Source organism: Thermobia domestica, chromosome 4, assembly GCF_964235325.1.
Source record: "Thermobia domestica chromosome 4, izTheDome1.hap1.1, whole genome shotgun sequence".
In the NCBI taxonomy this organism is placed as follows: Eukaryota; Metazoa; Arthropoda; class Insecta; order Zygentoma; family Lepismatidae; genus Thermobia; species Thermobia domestica.
In genome coordinates, this window is record NC_137457.1 from 305,500,464 (window position 1) to 305,514,301 (window position 13,838).

The 13,838-nt window shown below is 38.4% G+C and overlaps 1 protein-coding gene across 3 annotated transcripts in view; it reads right to left on the bottom strand.

Moving 5' to 3' along the window:
• Window positions 1-13,838, bottom strand: part of LOC145684275 (uncharacterized) — a 227,240-nt gene that overhangs the window by 74,444 nt on the left and 138,958 nt on the right. The window lies entirely within an intron of this gene.

The window sequence follows — 13,838 nt, forward strand, 5'->3', positions numbered from 1 at the left end:
TTGGACCCTAGATGGTTTTTATCATATCACTTTAATTTTTAATTACCAGTGTCTTGAGATAATTGACCATTCAAGTGTCCATAACGTACAAATCCTTTGTTAGTTCATCATAGGTAAAAATAAACGTATTTATATGCAACCCGCATGACCGTGTCACTCGGCGGGTTAACATAAATGACAGGCGATATAATGTTAACATTTACTGCAATCTTCTATGGTTTTTATCATATCACTTGAAAGCGAAAAAGTAAAAATTATCTAAGTAACAAAGTTTATTGCGTTCCGGGGTGACCGCAGCGAAGCGGGGTGAACGCTGCTAGCAGTAGCGTAGCCAGGATGTGTGTTTGGGGGGGGCCCAAGTGCTGTTATAGGTACATATAGAAAAATTACAAACAAGAAAATATATAAACATAAAAATATATAAAAAGTTACAAACATCAATGTACCAAAGTACATTGTCGGACCTCTTTGGGGGGGGCCCGGCCCCTCCGGGCCCCCCCCTTCCCTACGCCACTGGCTGCTAGTCTATAATATATTACATATATTGAATGTTATATATATATAGTAAAATACCTTTGTTTATTATTAATCGTCTATCAAGAAATTAAATGAAATCTTTTAGTTTAACGTCCCATGATTATGCCCATTAGGCTAAGGGAAGACGATGATTAAGGCAAGTGAATGATGATGGAAGAATTGGTGGAATGACACTGTGGAAGGAAACGGAAGTACCCCGACAAATCCATGGACACGATGTTGTCCACCACAAACTTACTTAGCCGGGGATTGAACTAGGGACCCACCCATCAGAGATAAGCGCTTTAACACTGAGCCACCATGTCCCCGCCTATCAAGAATTGTTATAATATACATCGATATAAGCTAGACTTTTGTATTAGGAATTTTCACAATCTTTACAATACTAAATTGTATTGTTAATATAATCTGTACTTGTTTGTGATTCCCAACCATAGTGTGTTATTAGCAATGTCGTTCGAATTTGATTTCCTCCCCTTCTTTCTTTTCTAATATTCAATATACGAACACTACAAGGCAAGATCTCAAGGACTACATGTAGTCCGCGGACCACAGTTTGAGAAAGACTGCATTATATAAGGTTTACAGGCAACCACAAAGGGGTGTGGAAGGGGTCAAAAGAGAGACGCAGAAGAGATTGGAATCAAAGCGGAGACGATCTGAAGCTCAGAGAATGTTCAGGACCCAAATGGACAATTTTCTAAAAATTTCAGAAATAGCTTTTTTTAAAAAAAAAAAAAAAAAAAATACAGCCCAAACTGATAATATCCAAGGAACAGAGGAAGATAAGAGGCGAAAAGCACGAAGACGTTCTGGGAAGAGAAGAAAAGATTAGCCGGAAAGCTTTCTAAGATCTACGTGGTCTACAACTGGCCAAAATAAAAGGAAAAGAAAGCAGATAACATGCTCTCGAAAATGGTACAGTGTAAGATAGTGATAAATCCCACTCCGTTTAACACTTCTTTCGCTCCTTGACTTACAAAATATTATTGTGTAAAGAAGTATATGTATCACTGTTAGGGGATATGTGTCATCGTTAGAAGTATGTTTGTCACCGTTAAAAGTATGTGTATCACTGTTAGGGGATATGTGTCATCGTTAGAAGTATGTTTGTCACCGTTAAAAGTATGTGTATCACTGTTAGGAGTATGTGTCATCGTTAGAAGTATGTTTGTCACCGTTAAAAGTATATGTATCACTGTTAGAGGGTATGTGTCATCGTTAGAAGTATGTTTGTCACCGTTAAAAGTATGTGTATTACTGTTAGGATATGAAACGAAATCTTTAAGTTTTACGTCCCACAGTTATGCCGGCCAGGCTAAATGAGACAGTGATGATGAGAAATGAATGAAATGTTGAAATAAAGAAAGTGGGAGGAAACGGGAGAACCCCGTGAAAACCCACGCACACGGTGTTTGTCCACCACACAGTTCATGTAGCGCGAGCTGGGATCGAACCAGAGACGCCAAGCACCAGAGGTGAACACTCTGCCACTGAGCCACCGCGGCCCATCACTGCTAGCAGTATAGTGTTATCGTTAGGAGTATACAAGTGTGTGTATGTGTCACAGTTAGAAGTTTATGTGTCACCGTTAGAAGTATGTGTGTCAGTGTTTGGAGTATGTGTGTTATTATTAGAAGCATATGTGTTAGTTAGGGGTATTTGTGGCATTGTTAGAAGTATATCTCTTACCATTAGGAGTATGTGTCATTGTTAGAAACGTATGTGTTACCGTTAGGAGTATATATGTCATCGTTAGAAGTTTATGTGCCACCATTAGAAGTATGTGTGTCACTGTTTAGAGTATGTATGTCATTGTTAGAAGTGTATGTCTTACCGTTAGAAGTATGTGTCATTGTTAGAAGTATGTCTTACCGTTAGGAGTATATCTGTCACCGTTAGAAGTATATGTGTCACTGTTAAAAGTGTGTATGTCACCATATGTGTCACTCTTAAGAGTATATGTTTTATGAGAATGTGTGTCACTGTTAGAAGTATTGCGTCTGTGCTGGGAATATGTGTGTGTCACTGTAAGGAGTATATGTTCACAAAGAATGTGTGCTATCGTTAGAAGTATGTGTGTCACTGTTAGGATTACGTGTGCCACTGTTATGAGTATGTGTGTCACTCTTAGAAGTATATGCGTCACTGTTAAGAGCATGTGTGTCACTGTTAAGAGTATATACTTTCTAAGAACGTGTGCTACTGTTTACCTCACAGTTAAGAGTAGCATTGTTAGAGACCAGTGACAAATACTCCTAACAATGATAAGTACTCCTAACGGTGACAGATACTCCTAACAGTGACAGATATTAATAACAGTGACGAATACTCCTAACCGTGACACATACTCCTAATAGTGACAGATACTCCTAACAGTGACAAATACTCTTAACAGTGACACATACTCCTAACGGTGACACATACTCCTAATAGTGATACGTTCTCCTAACAGTGACAGATACTCCTAATATTGACAGATACACCTAAGAGTGACACATACTTCTAACAGTGAGAGATACTCCTAACGGAGGAAAATACTCCTAACAGTGATACATACTTCTAACGGTGGCATATACTCTTAACAGTGACGTAAATACTACGTGGGAAAATTACAAATCACCAAATGAGTAACATCTGAGCCGTGAACTTAAAGCAGATTACAGACTTCAACTTTATTTGATTGTTTGATTGATTTCGTGTTTAGCATCCCGTTTAACATCTTGGTCATTTGGGACATGAACCTACAACTTAACTCGGGATCCGAATTACATAAGTTCCTACCGCATATCGAACCCTGGTCTCCCACGTCAAAGACACATACGCTAACCGTATATCTACAAAGTAGCTTGTGTGATGTAGTTCCTTTATATTGCGTATGATTCTGTTTTCTTTCTTTTTTGCAGACGAAGTTGCATCTAATAATTTCACATTTCTTTACTTCTTCTTTGCTGGCTTTATGCGTCCATTAAGTTGAGAAATACCGGCTGGAAAATACAGTAACGAATCGTTGATATTTACATTTTCAAATCTTTTGCGTTATTTTAGCAGTAAAAACTTGCTTTTCCGATAAGAAATGACCATTCAGTAGTTCGTGGACGAGGATGGGTTAAAGGAGTTGCAGAAGATATTTCTTCAGCCGTTTTTTTTTTTTTTTCAATGTTGTTCTAACCCATTTCTGTATACGGTAGTATTAGATGAACAAGAAGAATCTGAGAAAGAAATATGAAATCGGGGAAGAGGAAGGAAGTTTTGGGAGGTGTCTTAGGAGTCAACTTGCAACATCACATCTTGTTCCGTACCGATGCTATCGATGAAGCAAAAATAACGCCTCCAGTATCCAATAGGAGCGACCGTGTTTCAGCCGAAATGAATGGTGTGCGATAAAAAAAAAAAAAGTCCGTCCGTCTTCGAAGTCACTTTGCCCTATTTTCTCGTGTGTAGGTAACTTTTCTTGGGTTTATTTCTTTACAGCTTGGTCCACCCGGCCTTGTTTTTTTATCTCTTTTCTTTTCTATCATTTCTCTTTCTGTTATCTTCTTTTTATTTGTAGAAGTTTCATCTCAACCGTACTGTTTGTACTTCTTTCTAGTTCACAAAGTTTTGCCCCCTTTGTATCTTTGTAAAGTAGTTGTGTCTGTTTATATATACGCACGTAGTTTGGAAAAGGTACGCACAAAAATCTGTGATGGAAAATAACTTGACAAGTTCCTTTTGTCATGCTTGGAAGAACAATAAAATTGTCTTTCAATTAAGACAGATCTTCAGGTTGTTGTAGTTATCTTCCGGTTAAAGAAACTAAAGGAAAAAACGAGGAAAAAATTCGGCCTTCGTTAATTTTAGCATTGTTTTTAAAAGTACACACTTCATTTACTTAAAAGTAACCGTCATTCATTGATTTTAGCAAATCTTTATGTCATAAATTCACTTCATTTAATGAACGTTTAATTATTCTTTATTGATTTTTAGCAAATCTTTGTTATAAATATACATTTCATTAACTTTACGTTTAACCGTGCTTTATTGAATGTAGCAAATCTTTGTTATGAGTACACACTTTATTTACTTAACGTTCAATCGTCATTCATTGATTTTAGCAAATCTTTGTTATAAATATACATTTCATTAACTTTACGTTTAACCGTGCTTTATTGAATGTAGCAAATCTTTGTTATGAGTACACACTTTATTTACTTAACGTTCAATCGTCATTCATTGATTTTAGCAAATCTTTGTTATAATTTCTTATTTCTTTACTTAACTAACCGTTCGTTTTTAATTGTAGCAAATCTTTGTTATAAATTTACACTTCATTTACGTAACGTTTGACCATCCTTCATTGAGTTTAGCAAATCTTTTTTGTAAGTTCACACTTCATTTACTTAACGTTTAATTATCATTAGTTGATATTACCAAATCTTTGTTATAATTTCACACTTCTGCTCTTAACGTTTAACCTCCTACATTGATTTTAATTAATCTTTGTTATAAGTTTCCACTTCATTTACTTAATGTTTAATTACCCTTCATTGATTTTAGCTAATGTTTGTTATAAGTACACACTTCATTTACGTAACGTTTAGTTGTCCTTCATTAATTTTATCAAATCTTTGTTATAATTTCTCACTTCTTTACTTAACATTTAACCGTTCTTTTTTAATTGTAGCAAATCTTTGTTATAAATTCACAGTTGATTTACTTAACGTTTAATTGTCCTTCATTGACTTTAAGCGAATCTTTGTCATAAATCCACACTTCATTTACTTAACGTTTAATTGTCCTTCATTGATTTTAGCAAATCTTTGTTATACATTCACAATTATTTACTTAACGTTTAACCTCCTTCGTTGATTTTAATAAATCTTTGTTATAAGTTCACACTTCTTTACTTAATGTTTAACCGTCCTCCATTGATTTTTAGCAAATATTTGTTATGAGTACACAGTTCATTTTCTTAATGTTTATCCGTCCTTCATGAGTTTGACGAAATCTTTGTTATAAGCTCATACTTCATTTAGTTCAGCATAAACGACTGTATACTTGTACGGTATAGGCGATTGGTATTACGTTATGATAAGTACATGAATGTGTCTACAGAATATGTCTAAAAGTAAAGTAATGTAGTTTTTGTACCATAAATCTATACACCTGCGTAGCTCAGTCGCTAAGGCTCTCACTAAAAGTAAGGGCAGTTCCGGGTTCGATTCCTGGTGAGGACAGTCGGTTGAACATGTGTAACAGGTTTTTCAGGTCTACCATCGTGAGCGAAGTTTTCCTTGGTTTTTCGTCATTAACACCAGGCAAATGCTGGGATGGTACCTAATATACAAGTTCCAGGCCGGTTCCTTTCTTCTCTCCATCCCCGGATAGTGTGTACTCCCCGTTGTACGTCATCCTTCATACGTGACGAGCCCAGGACCATAGTTGCCAGTAATGTCCAAAAATACGTCGAAAAGTTACCGGAATTTCGTTGTAACTATTTATGCCACAACATAAGTATGCATTCACTTAATTGCATTCAAAATAGGTTCCTTGAGAACACACACACAAACACTTATTCTACCGCTTGTGCCATTGCAGGAAACAATGGTTAAACTCATCTTTTGGTATGTTCCGAAGTTCAACCGTCGCGTTGGTTCCGATGTCTTCTAGGGTTGCAAAACGGGCCGTAAAATCGAACATTCCACTTTTCTACCAGCCTCCTTACTCACCAAATTTAGCACCGGCGGATTTCTGGCTCTTTCCCAAGATCAAAAAGAGCTTCAAAGGTAACCGTTTTGCCAACGTAGAAGGCGTACAAACCAACGCAACGGCTGAACTTTGGAACATACTGCAACGGGACTTTCAGCGTTGTTTCCAGCAATGGCGGGAGCGGTGGAACAAGTATGTGTGTTCTTAAGGAGCCTATTTTGAAGGCGATTAAGCGAATGTGTGCCTACATTGTGGGTGTGTTCTTAAGAAGCTTATTTTGAAGGCGATTAAGCGAATGTGTGCCTATATTGTGGGTGTGTTCTTAAGGAGCTTATTTTGAAGGCGATTAAGCGAATATGTGCCTATATTGTGGGTGTGTTCTTAAGGAGCCTGTTTTGAAGGCGATTAAGCGAATGTGTGCCTATATTGTGGGTGTGTTCTTAAGAAGCTTATTTTGAAGGCGATTAAGCGAATGTGTGCCTATATTGTGAGTGTGTTCTTAAGGAGCCTGTTTTGAAGGCGATTAAGCGAATGTGTGCCTACATTGTGGGTGTGTTCTTAAGGAGCTTATTTTGAAGGCGATTAAGCGAATGTGTGCCTACATTGTGGGTGTGTTCTTAAGAAGCTTATTTTGAAGGCGATTAAGCGAATGTGTGCCTATATTGTGAGTGTGTTCTTAAGGAGCCTGTTTTGAAGGCGATTAAGCGAATGTGTGCCTACATTGTGGGTGTGTTCTTAAGGAGTTTATTTTGAAGGCGATTAAGCGAATGTGTGCCTATATTGTGAGTGTGTTCTTAAGGAGCCTATTTTGAAGGCGATTAAGCGAATATGTGCCTATATTGTGGGTGTGTTCTTAAGAAGCCTATTTTGAAGGCGATTAAGCGAATGTGTGCCTATATTGTGGGTGTGTTCTTAAGGAGCTTATTTTGAAGGCGATTAAGCGAATGTGTGCCTATATTGTGGGTGTGTTCTTAAGGAGCCTATTTTGAAGGCGATTAAGCGAATATGTGCCTATATTGTGGGTGTGTTCTTAAGAAGCCTATTTTGAAGGCGATTAAGCGAATGTGTGCCTATATTGTGAGTGTGTTCTTAAGGAGCCTATTTTGAAGGCGATTAAGCGAATATGTGCCTATATTGTGGGTGTGTTCTTAAGGAGCTTATTTTGAAGGCGATTAAGCGAATATGTGCCTATATTGTGGGTGTGTTCTTAAGAAGCCTATTTTGAAGGCGATTAAGCGAATGTGTGCCTATATTGTGGGTGTGTTCTTAAGGAGCTTATTTTGAAGGCGATTAAGCGAATATGTGCCTATATTGTGGGTGTGTTCTTAAGGAGCCTGTTTTGAAGGCGATTAAGCGAATGTGTGCCTACATTGTGGGTGTGTTCTTAAGAAGCTTATTTTGAAGGCGATTAAGCGAATGTGTGCCTATATTGTGGGTGTGTTCTTAAGGAGCCTGTTTTGAAGGCGATTAAGCGAATGTGTGCCTACATTGTGGGTTTGTTCTTAAGGAGCCTGTTTTGAAGGCGATTAAGCGAATGTGTGCCTATATTGTGAGTGTGTTCTTAAGGAGCCTATTTTGAAGGCGATTAAGCGAATGTGTGCCTATATTGTGGGTGTGTTCTTAAGGAGCTTATTTTGAAGGCGATTAAGCGAATGTGTGCCTATATTGTGAGTGTTCTTAAGGAGCCTGTTTTGAAGGCGATTAAGCGAATGTGTGCCTACATTGTGGGTGTGTTCTTAAGGAGCCTATTTTGAAGACGATTAAGCGAATGCGTGCCTATATTGTGGGTGTGTTCTTAAGGAGCCTATTTTGAAGGCGATTAAGCGAATGTGTGCCTATATTGTGGGCGTGTTCTTAAGGAGCCTATTTTGAAGGCGATTAAGCGAATGTGTGCCTACATTGTGGGTGTGTTCTTAAGGAGCCTGTTTTGAAGACGATTAAGCGAATGTGTGCCTACATTGTGGGTGTGTTCTTAAGGAGCCTATTTTGAAGGCGATTAAGCGAATGTGTGCCTATATTGTGAGTGTGTTCTTAAGGAGCCTGTTTTGAAGGCGATTAAGCGAATGTGTGCCTACATTGTGGGTGTGTTCTTAAGGAGCCTATTTTGAAGACGATTAAGCGAATGTGTGCCTATATTGTGGGTGTGTTCTTAAGGAGCTTATTTTGAAGGCGATTAAGCGAATGTGTGCCTATATTGTGAGTGTGTTCTTAAGGAGCCTGTTTTGAAGGCGATTAAGCGAATGTGTGCCTACATTGTGGGTGTGTTCTTAAGGAGCCTGTTTTGAAGGCGATTAAGCGAATGTGTGCCTACATTGTGGGTGTGTTCTTAAGGAGCCTGTTTTGAAGGCGATTAAGCGAATGTGTGCCTACATTGTGGGTGTGTTCTTAAGGAGCCTATTTTGAAGGCGATTAAGCGAATGTGTGCCTATATTGTGAGTGTGTTCTTAAGGAGCCTGTTTTGAAGGCGATTAAGCGAATGTGTGCCTACATTGTGGGTGTGTTCTTAAGGAGCCTATTTTGAAGGCGATTAAGCGAATATGTGCCTACATTGTGGGTGTGTTCTTAAGGAGCCTATTTTGAAGGCGATTAAGCGAATGTGTGCCTACATTGTGGGTGTGTTCTTAAGGAGCCTGTTTTGAAGGCGATTAAGCGAATGTGTGCCTACATTGTGGGTGTGTTCTTAAGAAGCTTATTTTGAAGGCGATTAAGCGAATGTGTGCTTATATTGTGAGTGTGTTCTTAAGGAGCCTGTTTTGAAGACGATTAAGCGAATGTGTGCCTACATTGTGGGTGTGTTCTTAAGGAGCTTATTTTGAAGGCGATTAAGCGAATGTGTGCCTATATTGTGAGTGTGTTCTTAAGGAGCCTATTTTGAAGGCGATTAAGCGAATGTGTGCCTATATTGTGGGTGTGTTCTTAAGGAGCTTATTTTGAAGGCGATTAAGCGAATGTGTGCCTATATTGTGAGTGTTCTTAAGGAGCCTGTTTTGAAGGCGATTAAGCGAATGTGTGCCTACATTGTGGGTGTGTTCTTAAGGAGCCTATTTTGAAGACGATTAAGCGAATGCGTGCCTATATTGTGGGTGTGTTCTTAAGGAGCCTATTTTGAAGGCGATTAAGCGAATGTGTGCCTATATTGTGGGCGTGTTCTTAAGGAGCCTATTTTGAAGGCGATTAAGCGAATGTGTGCTTATATTGTGGGTGTGTTCTTAAGGAGCCTATTTTGAAGGCGATTAAGCGAATGTGTGCCTATATTGTGGGTGTGTTCTTAAGGAGCCTATTTTGAAGGCGATTAGGCGAATGTGTACCTATGTTGTGGAAATTCATAGTTACAACAAAATCCCGGGAATTTTTGACCGCTCCTCGTATGTATAAATAAAATAAATTTATCATCAATCTCTAGCAAACAACGTTTGTGTTTTATGCCAAAACGTTTCTTTTTCTTTCTAAATGACCCTCGTACAAAAATAATGATGGGGACACGTACTAACTGACCTTCCCTAGGGACTTTTTAGTTTGGGTTGGTTGGTCCCCATTGCAAATTACCACCAAGATACGTGTTCAAAATTGATCGCAGAGAACGAACTGGTATTAGTATGTTATGTGCACTCACAGAGGACACGGGTTTGTATATCGACAGAGAGAAAAGAGCCGGCCACGAGATGGATCTCCTGCATAGAATACGAAAGCGTGAGGCTATGAATATTCCTTCTACTACCACTTTTTTTTTATGGTTATAAACGGGATTTGGTGAGGAGCGGAGGAGAGGAGAAGGACTAGAATCATTGGAAGATCCATCAACCCGTTCATGCGCTCTTTCTATGCGAAGACTCTAAAGCAATTCCTTTCCGTCATTCTTCCGTGTAAGATATATATGTATATATATACCAACTTTTTTTTTTTAACATGTGATATGTGAACCGAGGGAATTTGGTCACAGAGTGGATTTTGTGGAAAATGAGAGAAGGTTTAAAAATCTCTCATTGTCCTGTAGCGACGTGATGAGACGAAACAATGTGATTGCATAGTTCTGTCGCTCTTTGAAATCTTCTGATCTTCTTCATCAAAAATCATTTCGCGTCGTCGGCTCATAAAAGGTACTGCAGATGGTAGAGAAATATCATTATACTCTTCTCTCTGTACCTTTGACTTTGTTTTGTTTACGCACAATGGAAAGCTTTAATACGATTTACTTTATCAATACAGTGTGTCTTCAATCGCTTTCTTAATTGATTTTAAATGTCTTTGTAATTTCTGCTGCCGAAAGAAGCGTTTGTCTCAGTGATAAAATTAATGCGCACCTCATTGCCTTAAATGTTCCATAAATCTGCAGTTGGCATGTGCATCACTGTTAAAAGCTGTTAGGACATGACAAACACTAATACATACAATCTGTTATTTATCTGCATAGTTTCTTACAATCTGCTACTTACCAGCGTAATTTTTTTTACAATCTGCTACTTATCAGCAAATTGCTTTCAATCTGCTACTTACCAGAATAATTTCTTACAAACTGATACTTATCAGCGTAGTTTCTTATTATCTGCTACTTTTGTCAGCGTAATTTCTTACAATCTGCTACTTATCAACGATTTTTTTTACAGTCTACTACTTACCAGCGTAATTTCTTACGATCTGCTACCTATCAGCATAGTTTTTTTTTTACAATCTGCTACATGTTATTGTAATTTCTTACAATCTGCTACTTATCAGCGTATTTTTTTTTACAATACACTACTTATAAGAGTAATTTATAATGTGCTACTTATCAGCGTATTTTCTTACAATCTACTACTTATCATTGTGATTTTTTACAAGCTGCTACTTATCAGGGTAATTTCTTACAATCTGCTGCTTATCAGCGTATATTCCTACAATCTACTACTTATCAATGTGATTTCTTACAATTTGCTACTTATCAGGGTAATTTCTTACAATCTGCTGCTTATCAGCGTAATTTCTTACAATCTGCTACTTATCAGGGTAATTTCTTACAATCTGGTATTTATGAGCGTAATTTCTTACAATCTACTACTTATCAGCATAATTTCTTACAATCTTCTGCTTATCAGCGTAATTTCTTACAATCCGCTACTTATCAACGTAATTTATTACAGTCTGCTACTTTTATCAGCGTAATTTCTTAAATATACAGTGCACGCTTGAGACTGATTCAGATCTATTCCAGGATAATTAGCAATTACTGTTGATTAGCCCACGCGGATTTCGTCCCAAAACATCCGCGAAATTGTTCATACTGAACGTGATACTGGGTATCCGATATGAACGTAGTGGACATCCCCAAGATACTCACCTTATGTCCATTGGATGCTAATGTTTTTGGTTATAAGTTTGAAGATTAATAACCCTTTCAGGAGCGAGGCTATATGAGACGTGGACGTACGGCTTAATGTGAGATTCGAACCATATGAGATTTCACGGGAATCGAACCCTGAGTTTTCTCCCAAGCAAAAGGTGCGCGTTTCATAATCGTATTACATTCATTGGTCCTCCACTTTTCGAAGTATCCATAAAACGAATGTTCGGAATATGATATGGATGTGTGGTATTGTACTTTATATATATCGTTAACTCCAAACCTCAGCACTTTAGATCTCTGTTTTTTTTTTTATTTACTACAGTGTCATGATATCGATGAACACTTTTTTTTAAAAAAAATAAAAAGTTTCACCAACGTTTAAGAGATTTTTCTCCTTTTTCTCTAGGCCTATGCATTCATTTTTCTCCATTTTATCGTAAAAAAAAAATTCTGTTTTGCCAACAGTCATAAGTAACTTCCTTCTGTACATCTTTGAGATATATGAATATGATGGCTTTTATACAATATTTATTTTTAGTTTGTTTGCTTTTTTTTTTTTGTCGCTGAGCCGAAGATAAAGCATAAATACGCGCTTGAACGCAGAAGCATATACGCATTCATAACGTACAAAACCTCACTCACATGTACTATTTGTATATATACATAACGTATGTGCAACCAGAGTAGCGTGTGAGTGTGTGTCTCGGCCACTGCATCGCGATCGATGGGGGAACATTGGTTTAAGTTATCTCGCTCATACGCGTTCTCTTTCTCTCTCTCTCTTACGGGAACAGACCTTGTATTACATACACACCACAACACACCACATGATACAGACCAACAGCCATATTTATTGCTTGTGATTTATGGTTGACTAAAATACAAAGAAAACAAAATCTTTTTTTTAGCTATGTGTTTTAACGTTTTTTTCCCGCCCTTTCTTTTCTTTCACCCAATATGTATTCTTAAATCCATTATTTGATAGGATTTCAAGTTTTTTTCCTATCTATTTTTAAAATACTTGTAGTTTCGCCAAAGATTCCCGTAGCTGAGCATAATGGCTTAGTGTTACAGCGCTTCGCTCTGGTGTTAAGGGATTCTAGGTTCGATGCCAAGCTAAGTGAGTTTGTGATGGAACACTTTGTGATATAGGGCTTAGTTCTGGTGATAGGGAATCCCAGGTTCGATAGCAGGTTACGTGAGTTTCTGATAGAACACAATGTGATAGAGGGCTTAATTCTGGTGATAGGGAACCCCAGGTTCGATGGCAGGGTACGTGAGTTTGTGATGGAACACGATGTGATAGAGGGCTTAATTCTGGTGATAAGGAACCCCAGGTTCGATGGCAGGCTACGTGAGTTTGTGATGGAACACGATGTGATAGAGGGCTTAATTCTGGTGATAAGGAACCCCAGGTTCGATGGCAGGCTACGTGAGTTTGTGATGGAACACGATGTGATAGAGGGCTTAATTCTGGTGATAGGGAATCCCAGGTTCGATGGCAGGCTACGTGAGTTTGTGATGGAACACGATGTGATAGAGGGCTTAATTCTGGTGATAGGAAATCCTTGGTTCGATGCCTTTGTAAGTGATTTTGTGATGGAACACGATGTGATGGAGGGCTTAATTCTGCTGATAAGGAATTCCTGTTTCGATGCTAGGCAACGTGAGTTTGTGATGGAACACAATGTGATAGAAAGCTTAATTCTGGTGATAAGGAACCCCAGGTTCAATGGCAGGGTACGTGAGTTTGTGATGGAACACGATGTGATAGAGGGCTTAATTCTGGTGATAAGGAATTCCTGGTTTGATGGCAGGGTACGTGAGTTTGTGATGGAACACGATGTGATAGAGGGCTTAGTTCTGGTGATAGGGAATCCCAGGTTCGATAGCAGGTTACGTGAGTTTCTGATAGAACACAATGTGATAGAGGGATTAATTCTGGTGATAGGGAACCCCAGGTTCGATGGCAGGGTACGTGAGTTTGTGATGGAACACGATGTGATAGAGGGCTTAATTCTGGTGATAAGGAACCCCAGGTTCGATGGCAGGCTACGTGAGTTTGTGATGGAACACGATGTGATAGAGGGCTTAATTCTGGTGATAAGGAACCCCAGGTTCGATGGCAGGCTACGTGAGTTTGTGATGGAACACGATGTGATAGAGGGCTTAATTCTGGTGATAGGGAATCCCAGGTTCGATGGCAGGCTACGTGAGTTTGTGATGGAACACGATGTGATAGAGGGCTTAATTCTGGTGATAGGAAATCCTTGGTTCGATGCCTTTGTAA